We start from the raw sequence: 26,931 nt of genomic DNA on the forward strand, positions 1-26,931 counted from the left end.
GGCCCCAGTACACTAAATCCTGTCTGGGAGGTGGTCACATCTCCCTGTGACAGGATGCCTATTGTTCTGCCTTCCCCTGCTCGAGCTTGCCTCAGAAGCAGGAGGGCAGAATCGTGTCTCGGGTCGGCAGCAACCATTTTGTGCTGTCCGGGACTAGAAGGCTGGCTCTGGGAACACTGAGAGCCTAACAGAGGGCTCTTCCAGTGCTTGGAATCATACCGTGGGGTTATGATTCCAAAATGGTTGATAACAAACATGATAGGATTCGTTGCCGCCAGTTTCGAATTGTTCATCGCTAATTATGCGGTGCCCCTCTATACAGTATATGGCTGCCGCACTTACAACCCGGAAGAATGGACTCCGTAGGAGCGTCCTGCTCATGCAGGTGCACCGTCACACAAAGAACCAAGCACCCTACCTTCAGTATTGCAAAGGCCTGTACATCTCAATATAATGGGAAAGCAGATAGACTGGGGTCCTGATTAGCACGTTCCTCGTCAGACTAGTCAATAACAGCTTAGCACCAGGCTAAAAGTGGCTGTAACCATGCAGAAGGATCCTAGCTTCCTACAAAATTGAAGTACAATGTTCAGTCTAAAGATCTTTGAGTACATTGAAGTAAAAGGTTCAGCCTAAAGTCCTTGGAGCACAATCCGTTTAGTGGTTTTCTTTTTGAAATGAAAAAAGGATTGCCCTGTGGTGTAGGGTTGTGTCCTGCTGCCACAGACCCATAGTGAAGAGTAATATGCATTGCCAATAACGTGCATTACAGCGGTTCCTGGCAATGCTTTTACAAATAACTGCCTGCTTGGGGGTCATTTAAAAGTTAGGTGGGCATCCTCTCCACTAAGGGGATGGAGTAATTCACTCCATCTCCATGGCGGAATGGCGGGCGCACGCTGTGAATAAGATCGAGCACTAAGTACCAATGAAGTTGTTTTAAGAACACACGAAGTAGCACACATCTCTAGAATACATAAAGCACAATACATTTTCTGTTTAAAAGCACGTGAAATGTATACGGGTGTGTGGTTATGCATAGAACCATAATGTTTCTCTCCGAGCAGAGCGTACATGATTTAACATACATATACTGTCGAAGAACGGAAGTACCATACATTGCATAGGAATGCATAAAGTACCAGACATCTTCTGTCCAAAGATACATGAGGTGTCAGGATTTTCAGTACAGGAATACATGTGTTCCATATATTTCCTGCCTTCTATTTATAGTGAGAGAACACAAGAATTGGTGCACAATTCATATATTTTCCTTTGAAGTATATTGAGTAAATATCACATCAAAGTGCACAATATAAAGAATCATGATAAATAAAAAATACATCAAATTTGATATAAATAAAAGACACACAATGGAGAAAACCCGAAAGTAATGTATAGGATTAAAAAATAAAAACCAACAGCGGAAATGTTATAACACACGAAGGCTACAGTTCTGTTTTTGGCCACTGGAGAGAGCTCCTAACACAGATAACATTTTCACAACTAAAGAACAACCAGTGACATTATTATAATGTTTTGGTATTACTATTGTGCTTGCCTACTCATATGTGACGTCCAAAGCAATTATTTTTGGTTTCGGAATCCACATTTTTGCAGAAGGGAATCTTATTCTTTATATAGAGACTCACTATACTAACTCAAAGTATTTATTTGGAAGCAGATGCCGTCATCATACTCTGACGTTCACACACATTATAAAACAAGATGACAAGTTCTTCGTTTACAGCACCAGGATCCATGGGAGCCGTACTACGTGGCTTGATGTTGGACCCAATGGTGACAGCTTCAAAGCCTGGTAGGTTCACTCAACATTTCATGCTCCTGAGGTCCATAAAAGAATGAGTACCTGTTCACCTGAGTAGCAAGAAGCAGCTCCACACCCACTTGGTAAGAATATGTGCTTTACAAATACATATAGTGTATATGTGTGCACATATGTGTAGGATGAGATGGTGGAGTGGAGCAGATTGGAGTGGGGTGGGGTAGATTATAGTGGAGAGTAGTTGGATAGATTGCAGTGGAGCGGAGTAAATTAGAATGCAGTCGGGTATATTGGACTGGGGTAAATTGAAGTGGAGTGGAGTAGGTTATCTATTGGCAAGATAACCACTACAGACTTCATTGATACACGTCTTCTGATACCTATTAGCTTAGAATCTTGCATCTCTTATGCCACTGAAAAGTAATTAACATCCATTAATATTCAGAGATACTTAGTCTTAACATCACATGTATCATGTACTACGCACATCCATATATACGTATCGTCCCCTCTCAGAAAAGGCGAAAGTCCGTAATGAAAAGCAGTCCTAAAGCCTTAAACTACTAAGGCCACATTTATGTGATCTCTAGAATACATCTATGTACTGCCTGTCAACATGCTGTCAAGAAAAAAATTGTTCTGTCAAAGTAAATCCTGTATCTAAATAGCAGGGTCCTGGCTTCGGTAACATTGTGGCATGATTGCCTAGTAAGAAAGCCATGACATATGAGGCAAGTTACACCCGATATTCAAAGATGGGCGTTAGCGTCACCAAACATTGTGGGGCATATTCTCAAGCCCCCATCGCCACCACAATGTCACTTTCAATGATGTTGTTGTGGAGATAGGGGCTTAGCCCTATTCAGAAGTCAGCGTTAAGCTACGTTGAGTGGCCTAACGTGGCTTAACGCTGCCTTGTGAATAGGGTCCCCTTTACGCTGTTTTTAGTGTGAAAGGGGCGTACAGTGGGTGTTGCAGTGGGCGTTCCACCACAACACCCATTGAGTTTGATGCTACCTCCTATTAACAAGGGCAGCGTAAATAGGAGGTAGCGCCAAACTTAAACCAGGAAAAATCTGGTCTTTAACATGGTGAAACGAGGAGAAATGCTTTATTTCTCCTCGTTTTTGCTTTTTCCATGTGTGCTGCAAAATGCCATGGTTTGTTTAAGTACAGCAAGATGTCCTTTCCTGTACATAAACAAACCTTTTTTTAAAATGCTGTTTTGTAACTTACATGTGTGCTGCATGAAGCAGCACAAATGTAAGTTACAAACTGGAATTTAAGGTTTGTTTATGTGCATGAAGGGACACCTTCCTGTACATAAACAAACCTCCCTGCTTGCAGACACCCTTGCACTCTGCAGCAAGGGTGCCTGTGTTGGCGCTAAGTTGTGAAACTTATCGCTATCGCAGGGGGAAACGCAAGGCTGCACCGTATCCTTGAGAATAGGGTGCAGCCTCGTGTTTCCGAAGTGGCGTAGAGAAGCGTTAAGCCAAGAAGGCTAACGCCTCTCGCCGCTACTTCCTTGAGAATATGGCTCTGTGAGTGTTCAAGGATTCTTGGGAATGGTAGTTTTGTTGTTGGGTGGCGTCACATTGTATATTCTCTACAAGCATAAAACCTATTGCTAGGTTGTGAACATCCTCACCCTTTCCATGCTTGAAATAAACATTCAGCCCAGTTTGAGATGGTGAGCTGGTGAGTTGGTGAGATGGTGTCTGTGTATAATGTTTGTGTGTGGAATTTGAAATGTAGTGTGTGATGGGGTATTCTCTGTGTGTTTGACTGGTGGCATGGACCACGGAGGATTTGAACAGAGGGGCTGGACAGGGCGGGGAGAGGGGTGGTCTTGGCTTGAGGAGAGCTGACATGTTGGTGACTTCATGTAACAGTGTTTTACAATAAATTTCATTGTTCATCTTATTCTGGTGTATTACAGAAGTGATGAACTGTGCCTAAGTGACAGACTTGGACCCCACTGCTGCCCTTTCCCGTATTTATGTTGCATGTTTCAACGGGGAGAGCAGAGCTTAATTTGTAAGAAATAAATAAATGCAAGGGTACTACTCAGAAGTCCACTGCAGCTTGCTCCACTCATTGCCCTAAAGCTATAAGAATGGCTTGGATGGCAGGTATTAGTAATTTTTTATGAATATTATATAAATAAAAAACTGTTGTTTTGCTCATCTCCAAATTAGACAGGCAGACTGTCATAAGTGCTGGTGTTGAAAATTGAGTCCCGTGCCGAGCAATGGAAACCACCGGCTCAACTTAAGCACTGGGGAAAATGAATCAGCTGATTAAAGCTCCCTGAGCAGCATAACAAGCCCTCAAATGTCAAACCTTTGCTGTAGTTTCACCCACACTTTCAAGGCACTACTTAACACTGGCCCAGCATACCTTAGCAATTGCATCTGCTTTCACAAACCTTCCAGACACCTCTGATCGTCCGAACTCCTACCTGCACAAATCCAATAGATACGGAAAACCAGATCTAGCAGTCGAGCCTTCTCCTACATCGTATCTAAAGCATGGAACGATCTGCTGCTACACATAAGAGCCTCGTCCTTACTGCTGGAAGTTTTCAAGACGCTGAAGACCTGGCATTTTAAGTAGTCCCACTAGGCCCTAGTAGTGCCGAGGCTCACCCCGGCATCACAGAAGGATACCCTCCACGGTGATGGTGCACTCCTCAAATTTACATAACATAACATATTGTAATGTGCTTGAGAAGTATGGTTGAAAGAGATGTGTGTGCTGATCACGTGATGCAAATACATTTGACCCTTTTGGCACAAGAAGCTTCCATGGGCACCTCAACATATCGTTGTTTCCACAGCAACCAGCCACCAAGCAAGTCTTGGTGACGTGCACACATTGAAACACCTAATTTAAATACACAGTATTGCTAGTGTATCATGGTGATACACACACCATTCTTTATTTATATAAGACTTCTCTGTGGTGTGCACACCGCTTGACACTTGTGCCCAGTAGCATGTTATCCGGTGACACGTACACCAGGGATTCCTATTGAATTATTCATTAAAGCGTACATATTTATAGAGTGACGAGCACACCTGAAAATGGAAGTTATTTTTATATGTGACTCCATTGACTCTACTGGCCATATTCTACGTATTCATTGATTCTACTGGCCATATTCTCCACATTAATCATTGCATTCACCGTGACAATTTATCTTTAGCCTTTACAATACATTATTGCCAATATTTTTCCACTTCTACCATTTCTTCAAACTCCTAGTGAACTTCTCATGGATTGGGATATATGGTGCCCAAGTATTTTTAACATACACTGAGGTAATGGATGGAGGCGAAATTTACATGATGGTCAAAACGCTCAAGATGTCATAATTGCAAATCAGTAGTTTAAATAGAAAAACAATATAAAGCAGTCACATGTGTGCAACTGTGTATTTGAGTGAGGGTTGGCCTGAAGAGCGGAGCATCTCTGGAAAATTAAAAAAAATCAGGTAGAACTTGCATATGAAGAATTCTTAGGTGAGGTGACAAATTTGCATAATATGAAAATGTTCATGTTAGCTCATATTAGGCATTCAGGCATGTTTATGACAACATTTTAGCCCTACTACTGGTGGCCTAAAATAGATACGGTAAAAGACTCTTGGGTAAAACAGAGTGAGTTTTGGCAGGCTAGTGACAAAAATAACTAAGGCATGCATTCCAGAACCAGTGCCTACCCAACTGCCAGGTGGTCCTTGGAGGACAATGCTTACTGATACTATCTAGCCGTTCTGTGTTGCCTAGTAGTTTTGCTTTTTGTATTTTAGAAATAAATTATTTTATGAAAAGGCCTTTTGGAGAAAGTCACTTTTGAGGAGATTATTTCATTTGAAGATGCATTCTGTAGACAATATTACCAGATGCGATAGTGTATAACAATGTTACTCAATTTATGGGGAAAGTATTTCAAGAATTTTTTAACAGATGTGGAAGTAAGCATAATAGAGCAGAGCTGAGTCAGTCTGAGTAAAATGGGCAAGTAGAAAGGTTTAACAGAACCATTAGAGAGTCTGTTCAACTTGCTGTAAACAGAGAATTGGAATGGAGAAAAGTGCTTCTAAGTTATGCTACTAATGTACAGAATTACTGCTAACAGGGTCATGGAAGCCGAGGATGATAAGGTTTGGAGGTTCCGTCGTGCTTCGTTTTTGGTGCCAATTAATGCAGCGACAAATTATGGCAGCAATCTCATTATATAAGAGCTCTGATATAGCCTCTCTGATTATGCCAGGACTCATACCATAGTAGTGTGAAATCCCATTATGTTACCACTTTTCCACAGATCTACATACTGGGGCTGAAGGTGGTGGTAAGCAATAGTTCCAGGGCTAGAATGCCCTTTTGAGTCTGGGCAAACCTACTAACTTGCATGTTTTAAGGGTTTTCAACGACACTTCTCTGATCTTTTTCCATCCTTAGAAATGTTGGACATTTACTCCTGACAATGGCAGACGTAAACCTTCTTCCAGAGTTGGGGAAAAAGTGGTTGGAGGGAAAGTGAACTTGCAAACACTCAGATGTTTGCATAAGCAAATCTACACATGCATATTTGCTCATGCTAAAATGCAGTTCACAAATATTTTCTTGGAGTACTCTTTCTTGTCCTCCTTATGTAAATTCTTGGAAATTCATAAAAGCTGAATATCTGCACTTAATGAAAGGACATATACCATGGGTGCACTATTGAAACTTTCTTTAATTATTGGGCCTGTAATTTGGTCTGGTGTTGACCATGACCTTTTGCGTTTTTTAAAATTCTATTTGTCTCTCTCTCTCTCTCTCTCTCTATGTATCGGCTGGCTTCACTGTGAGTGACAGCATTCTGCTCCTTCAGAGGGAACATATTGGCACACAAAGTATTTTTATACTGGAACCACTGTGCAGTCAGAGCTTACAAAATTTACGTAGAGCTTCACCCTAATAATACAGACTTTCAAGTAATGAACCATAAATACAAGTTTGAACAGCATTAACATATGGACAAAATATTACCTTAACTGCGGACAGGGCCCTTTCCTGATCCATAATGTGGTACTCCAAACTGGCAGCCAAAGGATTTGTGCTGCAGGGGGTTGGGCCTCCTTGTCCCAAGGGCAAAATACACATGAAAACTTGTGGCCCTTGACCCCAAACAATTAGTCCAGGGCGTCAGGCTATAGGAATTTCACATCCCTGTAGTTGGAGTTAGTAATGTATTTCTTGACTAACCAAGAGATAGAAATGAATTTATTGATTTACCAGATTCATCATGTGATGGAGTTGTGATGGCATCACAGATGTTCCTGGTCATAGCCATGAAGAGATGATAGACTCTGATTGGAGCAGTAGGAGTCCTGTGCGAGAGGAATTTTCATAAAGTGACATTATTGACTGCAGACCCAGTGATAGGAAGAGAAATGCTCAAATTAGATTCTGTGATCACTCTATTTAGTTATATTGTGGATCTTGCATTGTTCTTAAGTAAATGTTTATCGTGTTTTTATTATCACAGGAAGGATGGTATGTGGCAGTGTTGGAGTAATGTGGCTCAAGGTGGTAAGTCTGTTGCATGTCTGTTTGTTTGTGTGTGGAACGTGGAAAGTAAAGCATCATTGGGTGTTTGGTGTATGTTTGACTGTGAAATGGAACATGGATCATTGAACGGAGGGGCTGGATGGAGTAGAAAAACAAGAGGAGAGCTGTGTTGGCACTTTCATGTCCTATGCAGCTGTGTTATTTAATGAATGTATTTATTCGGAATAAATAATGTTACAACACAAGCCATTACAACACATGCTTTTACATCGTGGATTTTACAACACATCGCATGTTTTTACAACGCATACCATTACAACGCAAAATAATCTAAATGCACTAAAAGATCCATTACATCGCAAATATTTACAATGCATATTTGTACAAGGTATACAATTACAATACATTTTGTTTAAAAAGTACAATAAACCCCTCGGACGGGATGCAGGGAAAATAGGGGTTTTCGGTTGGGTAGTGTATTAAGACACGGCTATTTAACATTAATACTGAGTATTAAAATAAATTAACACTCTCATACTTTTTTTATTTAAAGTTTACTTTCTAACCACTGGGACAGGATGCAGGGAAAATAGAGGTTTTGGGTAGGGTGTGTCTTAATACACGGGTATTTAAAACTAATACGTCAGTATTAAAATTAATGCCTGTGCATTTTTAAATATACTTGAACATTAAAAGTTAAAAAATCTTAAAAAAATATTATAATCCATTAAATGAATGTAAATGTAATATTTACAATCAACATATAATTATCAGGCAAAATACATTATGATACTACTTAATACATTACAATATAATTTAAAAACAAACAATTAAATAAAATAAACATAATTTAAAATTTACAAACATAGTTTAAAAAATGAGTTCACCTCAAAAAACGATAATATGCAAAACAAATATAAACGCCAATAAAAATACACTAATCAAAAACATAATAGATCATCCACCATTTTAACCTAAATGAAAACAAAAGTCCTACAACACTTTCTATAAATTCGCCTTAACCCACAGGTCACCAAAATGGCAGACAATAAATACTTAAAAAAATAACGAACACTTAAAAATTGATAAAAATAATTATAGATTTTCACAGCATTTAAAAGATGATTATAAATGTGCCCAAATTATATTTTCAATTAAATTATCGTACACCCTAAAAAAAGTATAAAAGCAGCTGTCCACCATTTTGAAAACAGTGGTAAACTGACTTTTAGATACACCACAACATTTTACCTGCCAGGAAAAACTTGACTACAAACAGTGCCATCTACAGTTCCAAGTAACTGTACCCAGTATAAATATATTATATTTACATACTAATTCTTAACATTTTATTAATCAACATATACCATTTTAAATATGTTACTACTATTTTAGAAAGAAAACAAAATGTGATAAAAACACACCTCACGACACAGTCATTGAAAATGTAATCAAAGTGAGTAACCCACACTTTTTCTTTTTAAATATCTTTGAAACTAAACCATACAAATATTCAAAATTATAAAAATTTACAAATGTAAAAGCCATACTACAAACTATTTTTTTATCAAACTACTTAAACAAATAAAAATCCAGAATGCTAGAGTGTGCCTAATTACTATTCATAAACAAACATTGGTTAACCTGAAAAAAAGTTGAATATTTGCGAGGTTAAAGATAATATTACTACTCAAACAAATGCTTGGCTCAACTAAAATGCAGGATGATATTATTTATAAAATTACTACTCCTACTCCATGATGTGCTATCCTGAGGGAAAATGCTGGATAATGTCTGGCCAAAATTACTAATACAACTCATCTATGTAAAAATACAATATAGTAGTGGAGGGCAAATTACTAATCTCATACGGAAATGTGCATGCAAAACAAAATAAACTAGATAGTGGTGGGGACCAATTTACTATTCTAACTCCAACTAGTGCATCCCTCTGAGAAAATGCTGGATAGTGGTGGTGCCAAAATTACTATTCCTACTTCAACAGGTACTTGCCACAGGTAAAATACTTGATTATGTTTAGGGTAAAATTACTATTCCTACTCCAAGTTATGCTTGTGTCAGAAAAATTGATGGATAGTGTTGGGGGCTAAAATACTATTCCTATTCCGACATGTGCTTGGCTCAGGGAAAGTGTTGGATGGTGGTGGGAGCATAATTACTATTCCTACTCCAACAGGTGCTTGCCTCAGGGAAAGTGTTGGATGGTGGTGGGGGCAAAATTACTATTCCTACTCTGAAAGGTGCTTGCCTCAGGGTAAGTGCTGGATGGTGGTGGGGCAAAATGACTATTCCTACTGTGACAGGTGCTTAGCTCAGGGAAAATGTTGGATGGTGGTGGGGCAAAATTACAATTCCTACTCTGACAGGAGCTTGTCTCACTGAAAGTTTTGGATGGTGATGGGGGCAGAATTACTATGCCTACTCCGACAGGTGCTTGCCTCAGGGAAAGTGTAGGATGGTGGTCAGGGCAAAATTACTATTCCCTCTCCAACATGTGCTTGCCTCAGGGAAAGTGTTGGATAGTGTTGGGGCCTAAATAACACCAACTAAAACATTAAAAAAATGAAATTATGCTAAATATGAAACTATGAAAACACAGCAATAATATTTAAAGTAGAATACAGTTTGCAAAATAGAATTTTAATGCATTTTGAGTTTTAAATCACTTTTCATGTTTTTAAGTTTGCACAATTAACATCCATAAACGTATTTAATTTTTGATAACACAAGCAACAAACCAAGAAACAAACAAATGTAAATATAACACAAAATAAAAATGTCGCTAAAGTTAATAATCAGTAGAAAAATATATCCTATTTCATTCAAACAGAAAGCACTTCTCAATCAAACATCTATGCAACTGAAAACCTACATTTTTAAGGTAAATAAATATCTCAGTCTTCTAAAAAAATGTTAATTAATCATCACAATAACAATTAAAATCAGAAAAGAAAATAACCTTGGAAAAAAAACCAGACTTACAACTGTTCATCCGTAACCAAAAACTATTCTGTTCTATTGCAGGTGAAATAATTCCCAATATCATAAATTTAAAAACAAATTTTTTATTTCTCTCTTACAGACCAAAAGAAAAAGAAAAATCATCTACAAAGCCAAAAGCATCAAGAAACAGCTACAGAAAAGAATAAACATTATAACAACGTAATCATATTTCTCTCCCTAGAAATCTTTTGTAAATACCATAACAGCAATCAAAAGCATTATTTTTTTCTCTTTCAGATCCAAAACAAAAACTTACATGATCCTCCAAACCAAAAGCAACAAGAAACAACTTTTAAAAAGGTAAGATTCTTGAAATATTAAATATTAAAACAATGTAACCATTATTATCTCTAAATAAAGCTTTTTTTGACAAACATAACAGAAAAAGTAGAAATGCAACATAAACAATTAAATCTATCTTCAAACAGCATCAAGTTTAAACAGTATAAGAAAATGCATAAATTGTACTGTAAATGTTTTCTTCAAAACAGGTAAACACAACAAATTAAAGATAAACTAACCCTTTTATTTTTTTCTGTTTCAATCCATAACAGAAAATGACATCTAATCAAGATGCGAAATATGTGACCTCCAGCCGGGACAACCGCCTACTGAAGCATAGTGGGTATGTTTATTGTAAGGAGAGACAAACTGAGCCCAGGTGTCATTGAAGGTGTGTGCAGTACTACTCATCCCATTGCACAGGCAGAGCAGTTACTCTTGGTGACTCTGTTTTAAGAACCACAGAACATAACCACTCTGCCTCTGCAGTGGAGATTGAAGTAAGAGAAACAATTAATGAAATAAAATCTATTGCATCCACTGTAGTGTAGTTCCTATATCCCTGATAGGCTCTGCGCATTGAAAATAACATACACTATAGATTTGACATAGGACTATGGTCAGTATGTCTCTATCGAGTATATTAAACCTAATTACTTGTGTGTGCCAGCTAACTCAGAGGTCACTAGAAACGTCTCAAAATTACAAGAAGAGATTATTCTCTGACAACCTCATAAACATGACAACTTTGTTTCCCTTTAGAATCGGAACAGTCTCAGATTCGTGGAAACAATAGATAACAGTTTCACTCAGTCAATCGTACATGCTTCATTTCTACAGAGTTGCACAGAAATAGAGAGACAGGCGTTTTCAATAAAAGGGTTTATTGAACAGTCTTATTTCTCGTGCAAGAGATATGAATTGCTACAATCGTAAGACAGACTGCGAAGTACGATATATATGAGGTTAGCAGTAAGATAAAGTAATTCTGCAATAGCATGGTTTGTAGCTATGACATATATTAACCAAAATACATACATAAATAACATAAGCTAAAATGTGATACTTATCTGATTCTTCTAAATTGTTGTACCCCAGTGTACCTAACATAAGTGCAGTACGAGGTTTGAAGTAGGTGCTATTTCTAAAGTATATTTTAGTTTAGCCAAGAGTTGCCAAAAGTTTCTCTAAGTTCTAGTCAGCTCCATACCTGAAAATGAGAGAGGTTGGAATCTCTTTTCTGGACTCGATAGTCTAACCCCCCGCAAGGGAAGTCACGGAGCACTGGAGCTGGATTCTCTGCGAGGAGGGTGACAGCGTCAGGTCAGTGCATCAGGCTGGAACTCGATCTCCTTCCAAACTTGCCGTGGCGAACCGCGTAGTCTAGGTTGGATCAAATCCTCCGGGAACCGCAATTTGCCAGGGCAAGTGCTGGTATATTTATACCTTGAAAGTGTCTAGGAATGCCAGTATTGACGTAAAAGTCGGGCAGAGGACTGTCATGAATGAACCCCTAAGGAATAGATGTTCATGCATACTTAATGAGTTCTTGGAGAACTCAATATTCAAGCTGAGGGAAATTCCTAAAGGCTTCAGGGTCTGGTTTTCTAAGAAATAGTTGTGACGCGGATAGACGTATGGCCATGCCTGTATTTGGTTTATAAGGACAATGTCTAAATAAGGGCCGGATCTCTATGTCCAAATAGGGGTAGCGTAAATTGTACCTATATAAGGGCATAAATCGGGAAACCTATATACGGAATCTAAATCTACACACAACACCACCCCAATGAGCCCTGTGGTGCATTTTTGAGGTAGCCCAACACATTCCACAACATGTTGCAAGTAGTATGCCCACAATTCCCAATTTGAGAAGAATATTTAAAAGTAAAAACAAGCAAGTAACCCACAAAGAGTAACCCCCAAACCTTTTCTGACATTAACATTCCTCCTGAACTAGCTGTAACACTTGCTAATGAACCTTTTCTTTTGCATGACAACAAAAACCCTAAAAAAAACAACTAATCTTTAGCACACCCCATAATCTTTTAAGGTTGGAGAACAGTGATATTTGGATGATGGATGAGACGTTTAAATCCACTCCCCATCCATTCACCAAAATATACACTATTCACGCATATTTTAATAATACAGTTGTTCCCTTAGTTTACAGTTTACTACCTGATAAACAATCCTCAACATACACTGAATTATTGTCAGTGATAAAAGATAAAAAAGCAAACAAAAGTCCTAGAAAAGTACTAATTGACTTTGAATTACCTATGTTTAATACTATTACCAAATTGGAGACGCATGCCCAAATTCAAGGATGTTTTTTTCATTTTTCACAGGCTTATTGGTGAAAAAATCAAAAAACATGCCTAGTTGAGGACTATATATCAGATAGCACACTACAACCCTTCGCTTTGTTCCTCCTGACAGTGTAGATGAATAATACACTACAAATATAGACTTGGAAATCTTTAGCTCAAATGAAGACAAACTGGCACCCCTTCTAAATTATTTTGAAGACACATGGATTGGCCATGTACGTTTCCATGTGAAGTGGGGGAACTGCTACTTGACCTGCTTAGAGGGAGGAGCAAAAACAAACAATGCCTTAGAGGGATGGCACAACTTCTTCAATAAAACAATTGGCAAACCTCATCCTAATTTCTATTGTTTCTTGGAAATTTTGAGGAAGGAGCAAAATTTCCAAGAAATTAGAATTTTGCAATCATTAACAGGTAGTCTGAACCCACGAATATCAAAAAAGAACAAAGGAAATGTCCAAGAGACTATTGGGTGCAATTCAACATTTTACGTTGATGTTGGCTTCAGACTACCTTGATAATCCTGCATATATCCTACATTTCTAACCTACACTATCTCCTTAGTTGCCTGTTTTGCCCTTAACAAACCCTATATCAATTAGCATTTAAAAAAAAAAATCTAAATTAGATTTTTAAAGTCGGGTCTTTTTTCAACTCTTGGACTTATGTAGTATCCTAATTTTCACAAAGAGTCCTTTGTCTTTTTTCAAACCCATTGCACATAATCCACATTCCTTTTCTAAACTCTAAATCCCGAATTATTCTTTAAAAATGTGCACAAGAGTTAAAAAATAATATATGTGCATACCTAAAAAAAACGCACCCAAAAAACACAACCCCGAAAAAGCGTTGGTTTTTAGCAAAAAACACAACAAAATCCAATGAAGCAATGCATTCTTTTTCGTAAATAATTTCAAATCCATTCCAAGTTCTAAAATCCTTCGCCGAAATTTCATCAGGAAAAAATCTAAGTCGAACTTCCAAAATTTAAAAACTAATCAGCAATGGATGTAAAAATGATCTTCTATTTTTCATCTAACCTCGACAAAGCCAAAATCGTTTTGTTTTAAAACCCGTCGCAAGAAGAAAAAAGATACTTTTCAAATCACTTTAGTTTAATAAAGATTTTAATGTATATAATGTATATCTTTTTGTTACACTTTATTAATCAAAAAGTGTTACGAAAGAAGGAGACTGGACGTGGGCCTTATACTGCCACCTGTTATGGAGTGAATTACTTGGTTTACAAACAATACAACTACCAAAAACACATTTACTACATCTATCTACCTCCCTCCTCTCTCCTTACAATATACATTAACAATAATCTATGTATTTTATTAATTATAAATAGTCTTACCTGTGACAATCCTCGTATTGAAGAAAGTTACGTTTATGCGGCTACGTCATGTCTTTCTGTAAAAATAGAAACGGCCATTTACTCCCATTGACTTCAATGGAAAAGTGTGGGAAAATTATGACAAAAATCTTTTACATTTTTTTAATGTTCCTTAAAATGTCTATGTTTAAAAAAATAAATATTATAAATGATAAACTTTCCCCCCAATATTTTTGTATAAATTATTTTGAATGCATGATATGTATATAAATGTTAATAAAAATCTTGTAATATTTCGCCTGTCTTGTCTTTTTTCTGCATTTACATATAGTTAATTATTATATACTGTGTACATTATGTTAAACATTTTTACACAATTATTACTTTTTCATAAAATTTAAAAAAATAACTTTGTCCCAGTGGAGGGCTCGCTCCACGGGGAGGGGGGAGGGGGGAGGGGGTGTACAGGCAGCCAGCACTAAAACTCCCACCAGGCACCCTTGTCCCACAGCTGAGCAGGATGGAACATCCCCCCACCCAAGAGCCATGTGACAGCCATTTCATTGCTCCACTGGACCTTACAGGTAGGTAGCCTTCTCATGCTCACTTGCATCACCCCTGAGCAGGATGGAACACTCGCCACACCCAGAACCATGTGACAGCATTTCATTGCTCTCCTTCACCTTACAGGTAGGTAGCCTTCTCATGCTCACTTGCATCACCCCTGTGCAGGATGGAACACTCCCCCTACCCCAGAGCCATGTGTAACCTATTCCCTTCCTCTGCTCCACTTCACAGGGAGGCAGTCATCCTAATAGGGAGGGGTGTTTGTGGGTGGGAAGGCAGCACTCCAACTCCTACCAGGCTCCCTTGTCCAACATCTAAGCAGGATGGAACACTCCCCACAGCCAGAGCCATTTGACAGACATTGCATTGCTCTCTTCAAACTTACAGGTAGGTAGCCATCTTATGCTCTCCTGTCTCACCACTGAGCAGGATGGGCCACTCCCCCATCCATGAGCCATGTGTAGCCTATTCCCTTCCTCTGCTGCACTTCAGAGGGAGGCAGCCATCCTAACAGGGAGGGGTTTGTGGGTGGAAAGCCAGCACTACAAATCAACTTCTGCCAGGCCCCCTTGTCCCACAGCTCAGGAGGATGGTACACCCCCCACACCCAGAACCATGGGGCAGCATTTCCCCTCAACTGTGTCACAGAACAAGTAGGTAGACAGTGCAAGCACTGTGCCATTCCTCTCAAACAGCATTAAGCCATATGACCACACCAGCCCTCACATGTCACCCAACTTGGCATAGATCCAATAGCCACTTCCAGTGTGCAGACAGGTAAGCGTACGTAACAGTCACTGAAAACAAAGTTTGACTCACCAAGTCCCATGTTGAAGAAATTCAGGGCACAATCATGTACAGCACTGAATGCTAAGTGTAAGTGCCATGGTGTTAGAGCATGAAGGCCCAAATGAACACAAAACATGCATGGTCAGATGGTAATAGAAAGTAAAGTACATAATATGGCAAAGGTGTGCATGAGATTACAATGGCTAGTTCTTGCTCAGATGAACCATCTACTATGCAGAGCAAACCAAAAATGACGCATGACATACAGTTGATGTGCTGAAAGTCTTTAGATGATGACATGTCCTTGTAATCACACAATCTGTACGTGGAACATGGTATCTATTTACATGTCACACCATGGACAATTAATGTAGGTGTCTCCACATCATGTCATGATGCGCAGCACCTTGCAGCCATACAAAGTGATATAAATGTAAACTGTGTGATGTATCACATGTAACATCCAAACGTCTAACACCAAGCTATTGGGGTGCACTTCAATGATGATTTCACCTCTGTTCAACAGGAGATCCACAATTAACTGCTGCAGAAGACAACACCATATCTGGCAAGGTCCTGAGGAAGGTGGCGACACTACTTCTTATATGCCACCGAAACACGTGTCGCCCAATATTGTTCAGATTCTGCTGAACACATCTACTGCACATGGTCGTGGAGACTGTGCAATCTTTTTGTCTCCCTCTTTTCCATATATATGTGTTTGTGAATGTTGTATGAGTCTGTAGTAGGTTGGATGGATTTCCCACTCAGAGGTCATTTTCTTGATGATGTATTGTATTCAACTATGCATTCTTTGTAATAATTTTTTTTTTTCATGGATATTTATGAAAAAGGTTTTCTAAAAAACTGATAAGATGTAAAGACATTTTGATACTCCTCAATGATAAAAAAGAAGCTTCATATATAATGACAAAGTTAAGCTTCTTCTGCGCTATTTTGTGCATGTCATGATATCATTGTGTAGCCCATGCAGAATTTAGTTCTACATTAATCAAAGAAATATAGGTCACGAGGGAGTTCTTTATATTATGTTGTGTTCTATCCCCCTCTTTTCCCTGACCTCGAAGCATCTCCCTTAGAGGGGGTCCCCGTTTTTTACATAAGAAGACAACACCGACCTACAGAGCCAGTCCCACCCCCCAGAAAATGGACTCTTGGATGCAGATTCCCTAGGTTTCTCACATGAGGAGCAAGAACCTGGCCCATCCAGACAGCCAGGACACACCATGTCCCAGGCCCCCACTGTCCCCACCACCACCACCTTAGCATCAACTACCACGTTGACCCTTGCTGCAACGACCTGTGTGGCCTCAACCACCACCACCACCAGTGCTGCCTACAACACTCTCCGTGCCTCAGTGGTTACCAACACCACCACACAATCAGAGGAGGGCAGGGAGAGTCTGCAGGTGCGTCGAGTGGCAACGCCACAGGTCCGGGACTGCAGGGCAGGTGGGAGGGCAACTGGGGACAAATTTGAGAGGACACTGGGACCGAAGCCCTGGCCAACCTCGCCAGAGTCCTTGGGGCATATGAGCAAACCCAGGGACACATCGGGCAGGTTTTGGAAGAAATCTGTGAGCTCTGCCTGCTGCTGAGTGTTATGAACCCTGAACCCCCCCCCCGCGACGAGCACTGGCGGCGAGACATCGAAGCGCGCTCATGGAACTGCCCCGGACTTCAATTTCCATGAGGCATTGCGCGTCTCGCGGGAGTACGCGAACTGACGCTTAAAACAGGTTGTCTCCAGCCGTCCGATGTCGGAAATTCCAGTGTGACGGCGTCTTCTCAGTCCGATCGTTGTGACCAGGCCGTATTCCCGAGTCGGGTAAGGGTGCTTGCAACGACTGCCTTTTCTGACCTCCGTAGGCGAGCGGGAGCTCCTACGAAGGTTTCCATAGTATACTGGTGGATTTGCTCGGCCTGCAGGTATCGGCAGGCGGGGAGAGCGAGGCTCTCACCAGGGATGTGATCGGCTGGCTTTGTCGGCCGGCGGGGTGGGGGCGCTTGCCCAAATTCCGACCTTGATACCAGTGCACAGTATTGTGCAGACAGAGAGCTCAAACCTGAAGAGCTCAGTGGTGCTTTTCCATACCTTGATTTCACGTACCGCTGGGTACAGCTTATGTTATTGTTATTGATTGAACACGAGTGAAGAGTGTGGGGGCTGCTGGATGGGGCATACAGTGATTACAACAGTATCTTGTGGTATTGTCTAACTGGTATACTCTACGGCTGTATCTTAACAGGGGTTAACACGAGTGGTAGAGGGCTACGCTCTACCCCTGTGAAGCACGGTGGAGTCGAGTGGAGGGTAGGTGCTGGCTCCAGCAGTAGAATCATATTGTTCAGGACAAGTCCTGTTGTGGGGGTTTATCATTGTTCATTTGTCATTTACTACAGACAACCCCTCCCCCTCAAGCGCAGTCTGTTCATCTTCCTACCCACCTTCAACTTTACTTGACCTTCACCATGCTATGAACGGAGGTTATTTTCCTTTACAGGTATAGGGGCTAGGGGGAGGCAAAAGGTCCAAGAAACTGTATCGCTCTCTGTCTATGTGTATAGTGGTTCTTACCGGTGTATACTCTGTTTTTGTTTCCTTACAGATCTCCCTCCCTGGCGTTCCCTTCCTTTCCTTCCCCCACTTGATCCTTCCGCTGACCTGTGTCATTAAGGCAATCAGGCTTGGTTAGATCAAGAAGTGGACCCCTCAATCATCAACCCGCTCCTGAGGACCGGTCGGCGCAACACTGAGGTCCATGCATATGGGCCAAATTGTGGATCTCATGGGCCAGCTCATGGGTGCGCTGAGGGACAGTCTTGCAGCCCAAGGGACAGCTCAACCCCCCTCCAGTGGCCCGCAGGATGATATCCCACCACGTCAGCTGAGGCCACAGAGAGGGGTGAGCTGCAACAGGATGACTTGGGAACGCAACTGGCCTATGGAGTGTTGGAGAATAGACTCAGAGTCCACTGCGCCAAAGCCAAGAAAAGAACCCAGACAAAACAGGAAAAATACGCATAGCAGGTGACTTACCTATCCGTCGGTACCCCGGGCTTCATTGAGCCATAGACGAAGGTAACACCGACTCGAAAGAGAGTCACATTTATATGCCTGTTAATTAGTTAATGGAGAACAGCAATGAGTGATCGGTGTGTGACAATGACGCGATCGCGAATCTACTGGTTGCTTAGAATTGCAGTTCAAAATATCGTCTGGCCGCATAGAACCTGTGCGCAATGTAAATCAAGCCCATCAAGATCATATGCGGTTCATAGAGGTGAAACTAGTCAAAGAGATCGGTTAGCAAAATAATGATGTTTAGAGCATAGCAGGAGCCAATTCAGAAAATCATCGCGTTCTGTGGAACAACCAATCTCACCAAAAACCATGGGAAAAGTAGTTCTAAAGGAACACCCAGTGGCTCACGGCTGATATTGGCTTTATACAAGTAGTAGTACGTTTCTTGAAGTTATGCTCAACACTGTAGCTCCTCTGTGCCGGTTGAGGTTTCTCTTCAAAAACTTGTAAGTATAGATACCAAAAACACGTCTGTTAAATAGAAGTACTGGAGTGACTAAGGGTCATGGGAGGTGAATTTCAAAACGCGCTCAACAAGTGAGACTACTAGATGGGTGATGGCTCATATGAATATTGATTATAAGGGCACCCCGGGTCTAGAATAACGGCTGGTGGAGGTTTCATAGGTGTGCCTGACTATAAGACGATTATGGAAGAAATAAGCCCAGTATGACAGCAGTACAATATGCGCCCAGTGAAAAATTATCTAATTAGCGTGCCAAATTCGAGTAATGTAAACTACACAATGGCGTGTCGACTGTAGAAAAACTATAAAAGATCAATTAGTTCACGTGAACATGCTACAATCGGTGTGATATCTATAGTGGCCTCATACATGTTACTGAGGCCAGTGGAGTCGAAATAACCAATACAGTATGAAGACAAGTGTGTACTGAAAACAGCACACTTCTACTTCTTAGTTCAGGTCAACGCCACATATCTAATACTAGTTATGTATCAAAAGAGGGGCAAGAAATTACTGGGCCCATCATGTATACCTCAATGAATATGTGACGAGAGAAGGATTACTGTGCACATGAGTAACCAGAGTCTCCAGAAAAGAATTCAAAGAGAGGCCCAAGGAATCTCATCATTGAGACCTGTTTTGTCACATTGCAGTTTGAATATCCAACGTTGTTCCTTCATAAAAAGAAATTTGGATATATCTGTTTTGTGTGCAGAAATGCAGGGAAGTGACTCCTTCACTTCAAGGGAGATTCCTTCAGGTGTCTTTGATGTCCGCAGTCCTTGTAAGGTTCCTGTATGGTGCACAGGCACAGACTGTACAGCAGACTGGAAAGGAGACGAAGTTGAACCCAAACGAAGTCCAGTGAAGTCCAGAGTGGCCAGATGATAGAAGAAGAAGTGGTGTCTGATCTGAATCTTGTCCCACAACGGATCTAGGGACCCACCCACAGGTAAGCCCTTAAGTGCCCGTAGAAAAGGCTTGGGACTAGTTAGGGGACTCTCCAAGGGGAGCATCTGGACAGGGGGGAGGTTACTCTCATGTCCTTTGTCCAGTTTTGTGCTAGAGCGGGAGCCAACACCTTAAAGAGCTGGTTTGAACTGGACTATGCATGGGAACACCAAATGTGCCACTCATGCAGGCTGAGTTGGTCTGTCAAGCACACCCACCTGGCCCCAATACACTAAATACTGTCTGGGAGGTGGTCACACCTCCCTGTGACAGGATGCTTATTGTTCTGCCTTCCCCTGCTTGAACTTGGCTCAGCATCAGGAGGGCAGAATCGTGTCTCTGGTCGGCAGCAACCATTTTGTGCCGTCCGGGTCTAGATGGCTGGCACCGGGAACACTGAGAGCCTAACAGAGGGCTCTTCAAGTGCTTGGAATCATACCGTGGGGGTATGATTCCAGCATGTTTGATACCAAACACGATAGGATTCGTTGCAGCCAGTTTCGAGTTGGTCCTCGCATAATTACGGGGTGCCCCTCTATATAGTATATGGCTGCCACACTTACAACCCGGGAGACTGGACTCTGTAGGAGCGTCCTGCTCATGCAGTGGCACCATCATAGACAGAATCAAGCACCCTGCCTTCAGGATTGCAAATGCCTAGACATCACAATGTAAGGGAGAAAGCAGATACACTGGGGTCCTGATTAGCAGGTTCCCATTCAGACTAGTCAATAACAGCTTAGCACCAGGCTAAAAGTGGCGATAACCATGCAGAAGGATCCTAGCTTCCTACAAAATTGAAGTACAAGGTTCAGTCTAAAGATCTATGAGAACATTGAAGTAAAAGGTTCAGCCTAAAGTTCTTGGAGCACAATTCGTTTAGTGATTTTCTGTTTGAAAAGATAAAAGGATTGCTCTGTGGTGTAGGGTTGTGTCCTGCTGCCACAGACCCATAGCAAAGAGTAATATGCATTGCCAATAACATGCATCACGGCGGTTCTGGGCAATGCTTTTACAAATGACTGCCTGCTTGGGGTCATTTATAAGTTAGGTGGGCATCTTCTCCACTAAGGGGATGGACTAATTCACTCCATCTCCATGGCTGAATGGTGGGCGCCAGCTGTGAATAACATGGGGCACTAAGTACCAATGAAGTTATTTTAAGAACACACGAAGTAGCACACATTTCATTGCCAGAATACACAAAGCACAATACATTTTCTGTTTGAAAGCATATGAAATGTATATGGGTGTGTGGTTATGCATAGAACCATAATGTTTCTCTCCGAGCAGAGCGTACATGATTTAACATACGTTTCCTGTCCAAGAACGGAAGTACCATACATTGCATGAGAATGCATAAAGTACCAGACATCTTCTGTCCAAAGATACATGAAGTGTCAGGCTTTTTCAGTGCAGGAATAAATGTGTTCCATATATTTCCTGCCTTCTATTTACAGTGAGAGAACACATGAATTGGTGCACAATTCATATATTTTCCTTTCAAGTATATTCAGTAAACATCACATCAAAGTGTACAATATAAAGAACAAGATAAATAAAAAAGATATCAAATTTGATATAAATAAAAGACACACAATGGAGAAAACACGCAAGGCAAGTATAGAATTAAAAAATAAAAACGAACAGCAGAAATGTTATAACATACGAAGGCTACAGTTCTGTTTTTGGCCACTGGAGAGAGCTCCTAACACAGAAAACATTTTCACAACCAAAGAACAACCAGTGACATTATTATAATGTTTTGGTATTTCTATCGTGCTTGCCTACTCATTTGTGACGTCCAAAGCAATTATTTTGAGTTTCGGAATCCAAATTTTTGCAAAAGGGAATTCGATTATTTTATATGGAGACTCACTACACTAACCCAAAGTATTTGTTTGGCAGCAGATGCCGTCATCATTCGCTGACATTTACACACATTATAAAACAAGATGACAAGTTGTTCATTTAGAGTACCGGGATCCATGGGAGCCGTACCACGTGGCTTGATGTTTGACCCATTGATAACAGCTTCAAAGCCTGGTTGGTTCCCTCAACATTTCATGCTCCTGAGATCCATAAAAGAATGAGTACCTGTTCACTTGAGTAGCAAGAAGCAGCTCCTACACCACCCACTTGGTAAGAATATGTGCTTTGTAAATACATATAGTGTATATGTGTGCACATAAGTGTAGGATGAGAAAAAGCGAAAGTTCATAATTAAAAGCAGTCCTAAAGCCTTAAACTTTAAACTACTAAGGCCAAATGTATGTGATCTCTAGAATTCATCTATGTACTGCCTGTCAACATGCTGTCAAGAAAATAATTGTTCTGTCAAAGTAAATCATGTATCTAAATAGCAGGGTCCTGGCTTCGCTAACATTGTGACCTGATTGCCTAGTAAGAAAGCCATGAAATATGAGGCAAGTTACACCCGATATTCAAAGATGGGCGCTAGCATCACCAAACATTGTGGGGCATATTCTCAAGCCCCCATTTCCACCACTTTCAGTGAGGTTGTTGTGGAGATAGGGGATTGGCCCTATTCACAAGGCTGCATTAAGCCACGTTAAGTGGCCTAAAGCAGCTTAACGCTGCCTTGTGAATAGGGCCCCCTTCACGCTGTTTTGAGTGTGAAAGGGGCGTGCAGTGGGTGTTGCAGTGGACGTTCCACCACAACACCCATTGAGTTTGACGCTACCTCCTATTCACAAGGGCAGCGTAAATAGGAGGTAGCGCCAAACGGAAGACCAAGAAAAATCTGGTCTAAAGGTGGCGAAACAGGGAGAAATGCTTTATTTCTCCTCGTTTTTCCTTTTTCCATGAGTGCTGCCTTGTGCATCACACATGGAAAAGGCAAAATGCCATGGTTTGTTTATGTACAGGAAGATGTCCCTTCCTGTACATAAACAAACCTTTTTTTAAAATGCCGTTTTGTAACTTACATGTGTGCTGCATGAAGCAGCACACATGTAAGTTACAAACTGGCATTTAAGATTTGTTTATGGGCAGGAAGGAATACCTTCCTGTACATAAACAAACATCCCTGCTTGCAGACACCCTTGCACTCTGCAGCAAGGGTGCCTGTGTTGGCGCTAAGTTGTGAAACGTAGCGCTATCGCATGGGGAAATGCAAGGCTGCACCATATCCTTGAGAATAGGGTGCAGCCTCGTGTTTCCGAAGTGGTGGAGAGAGGCGTTAAGCCAAGAAGGCTAACGCCTCTCTCCGCTACTTCCTTGAGAATATGGCCCTGTGAGTGTTCAAGGATTCTTGGGAATGGTAATTCTTGTTATTGGGTTGCGTCACATTGTGTATTCTCTACAAGCATAAAACCTATTGCCAGGTAGTAAACCTCCTCACCCTTTCCAGGCTTGAAATAAACTTTCAGCCCAGCTTGAGATGGTGAGCTGGGGAGTTAGTGAGATGGGGTCTCTGTATGTGTTTTCTGTGTATAATGTTTGTGTGTGGAATTTGAAATGTGTGTGATTGGGTATTCTCTGTGTGTTTGACTGGTGGAATGGACCACGGAGGAGTTGAACAGAGGGGCTGGACAGAGCGGGAGGCAGGGTTGCCTTGGCTAGAGGAGAGCTGACATGTTGGTGACTTTATGTAACCGTGTTTTACACTAAATGTCATTGTTCATCTTATTCTGGTGTATTCCAGAAGTGATGAACTGTACCTAAGTGACAGACTTTGACCCCACTGCTGCCCTTTCCCATATTTATGTTGCATGTTTCAATGGGGAGAGCAGAGCTTAATTTGTAAAAAATAAATAAATGCAAGGGTACTAGTCAGGAGTCCACTGCAGCTTGCTCCACCCATTGCCCCGGCCAGCGCTGCCAATGACAATTCAGACTATCCCAGGCTCCTAAAGCTATAAGAATGGCTTGGATGGCCGGTCTTAGTAATTTTTAATGTATATTATATAAATAAAAAACTGTTGTTTTGCTCATCTCTAAATTAGACAGGCAGTGCTACCAAGTGGCAGACTGTCATAACTGCTGGTGTTGAAAATTAAGTGCCGGTGCCGAGCAATGGAAACCACCGGCTCAACTTAAGCACTGCGGAAGATGAATCTGCTGATTTAAGCTCCCTGAGCAGCACAACAAGCTCTCAAATGTCAAACCTTTGCTGTAGTTTCATACACACTTTCAAGGCACTACTTAACACTGGCCCAGCATACCTTAGCAATTGCATCTGCTTTCACAAACCTTCCAGACACCTCCGCTCGTCCGAACTCCTACCTGCACAAATCCAATAGATACGGAAAACCAGATCTGGCCTGAAGAATTGACGCTCGATTTAGAGCATAGAAGACACGAAACATGTTGACCTTTGTCAACTAAAGGCTACCTTGATACCTAGAATCTCCATAGTAGCCTCCCTGGTTTTATTTAGTCCGAGCCCCACACGAAACCAATTAAAACTATTCAGGGGCCAGGGCCTATTTTAGTCTTTTCTAGTACCCACACTAATCAGAAATCACTGACTTCCACATTACCACTCACATTCATCACAATACGGCGTTCTCAGATCAGAAGATCTCCGCCAAAGATGCCACCAGGCCCGTCGGACATTACAGCGCCGGTCCGACTTGGAGCACCCGATGATGAAGCATGACACCCTACCAGGGTGCCAATTCCGATCCGGTAAAAAAATTCCCCGTCCGACTCGTATCCGGATTTTTTTCCGTCCGAATCGTCAAAGTAGCGTACAAACTGCCAAGTACGATTCGAACGGAAAAAAGTCCATACGAATCGCATTGGGAAGATTTCCCCACACGTCCTCGGGTCGGGAAAAGTCACCGACACGTCCCCGGGCGAGAAACCCACCGTGCGGAAAAATAAAGTCCGACTGCGCAAGTACGATCCCTCCCGTCCTCCCCATTTCACAACCGTACGCAAAAAACACCGTCCGAACCGAACTCCCATAGCAACCATGGAGACATGTGCCCGCATACGCGCCGAACACCCCACCACCCCCCGCCCGCGTATGTACGCCCCGAACCCCCACCCGTGTATGTACGCACCAAACACCCACCCGTGTATGTACGCCCCCGAACCCCCCCCAGCCGTGTATGTACGCACCGAACCACCAGCCGTGTATGTACGCCCCCGAACCCCCCCCAGCCGTGTATGTACGCACCGAACCTCCACCCGTGTATGTACGCCCCCGAACCCCCCCCAGCCGTGTATGTACGCACCAAACCCCCACCCGTGTATGTACGCACCTAACACCCACCCCAGCCGTGTATGTACGCACCGAACCACCACCCGTGTATGTACGGACCGAACCCCCACCCCAGCAGAGTATGTACGCCCCGAACCCCCACCCGTGTATGTACGGACCGAACCCCCACCCCAGCCGTGTATGTACGCACCAAACCACCACCCGTGTATGTACGCACCAAACCACCACCCCAGCCGTGTATGTACGCACCAAACCACCACCCGTGTATGTACGCACCAAACCCCCACCCCAGCCGTGTATGTACGCACCGAACCACCACCCGTGTATGTACGCACCGAACCACCACCCGTGTATGTACGCACCAAACACCCACCCGTGTATGTACGCCCCCGAACCCCCCCCAGCCGTGTATGTACGCACCGAACCACCAGCCGTGTATGTACGCCCCCGAACCCCCCCCAGCCGTGTATGTACGCACCGAACCACCACCCGTGTATGTACGCACCGAACCACCACCCGTGTATGTACGCCCCCGAACCCCCCCCAGCCGTGTATGTACGCACCAAACCCCCACCCGTGTATGTACGCACCTAACACCCACCCCAGCCGTGTATGTACGCACCGAACCACCACCCGTGTATGTACGGACCGAACCCCCACCCCAGCAGAGTATGTACGCCCCGAACCCCCACCCGTGTATGTACGGACCGAACCCCCACCCCAGCCGTGTATGTACGCACCAAACCACCACCCGTGTATGTACGCACCAAACCACCACCCCAGCCGTGTATGTACGCACCAAACCACCAGCCGTGTATGTACGCACCAAACCCCCACCCGTGTATGTACGCACCAAACCCCCACACCAGCCGTGTATGTACGCACCAAACCACCACCCGTGTATGTACGGACCGAACCCCCACCCCAGCCGTGTATGTACGCACCAAACCACCACCCGTGTATGTACGCACCAAACCACCACCCCAGCCGTGTATGTACGCACCAAACCACCAGCCGGGTATGTACGCACCAAACCCCCACCCGTGTATGTACGCACCAAACCCCCACCCCAGCCGTGTATGTACGCACCAAACCCCCACCCGTGTATGTACGGACCGAACCCCCACCCCAGCCGTGTATGTACGCACCAAACCACCACCCGTGTATGTACGCACCAAACCACCACCCCAGCCGTGTATGTACGCACCAAACCACCAGCCGTGTATGTACGCACCAAACCACCACCCGTGTATGTACGCACCAAACCCCCACCCCAGCCGTGTATGTACGCACCAAACCCCCACCCGTGTATGTACGGACCGAACCCCCACCCCAGCCGTGTATGTACGCACCAAACCACCAGCCGGGTATGTACGCACCAAACCCCCACCCGTGTATGTACGCACCAAACCCCCACCCCAGCCGTGTATGTACGCACCAAACCACCACCCGTGTATGTACGCACCAAACCACCACCCCAGCCGTGTATGTACGCACCAAACCACCAGCCGGGTATGTACGCACCGAACC

The sequence above is a fragment of the Triturus cristatus genome, chromosome 3_1 (assembly GCF_964204655.1).
Source record: "Triturus cristatus chromosome 3_1, aTriCri1.1, whole genome shotgun sequence".
Lineage (NCBI taxonomy): Eukaryota > Metazoa > Chordata > Amphibia > Caudata > Salamandridae > Triturus > Triturus cristatus.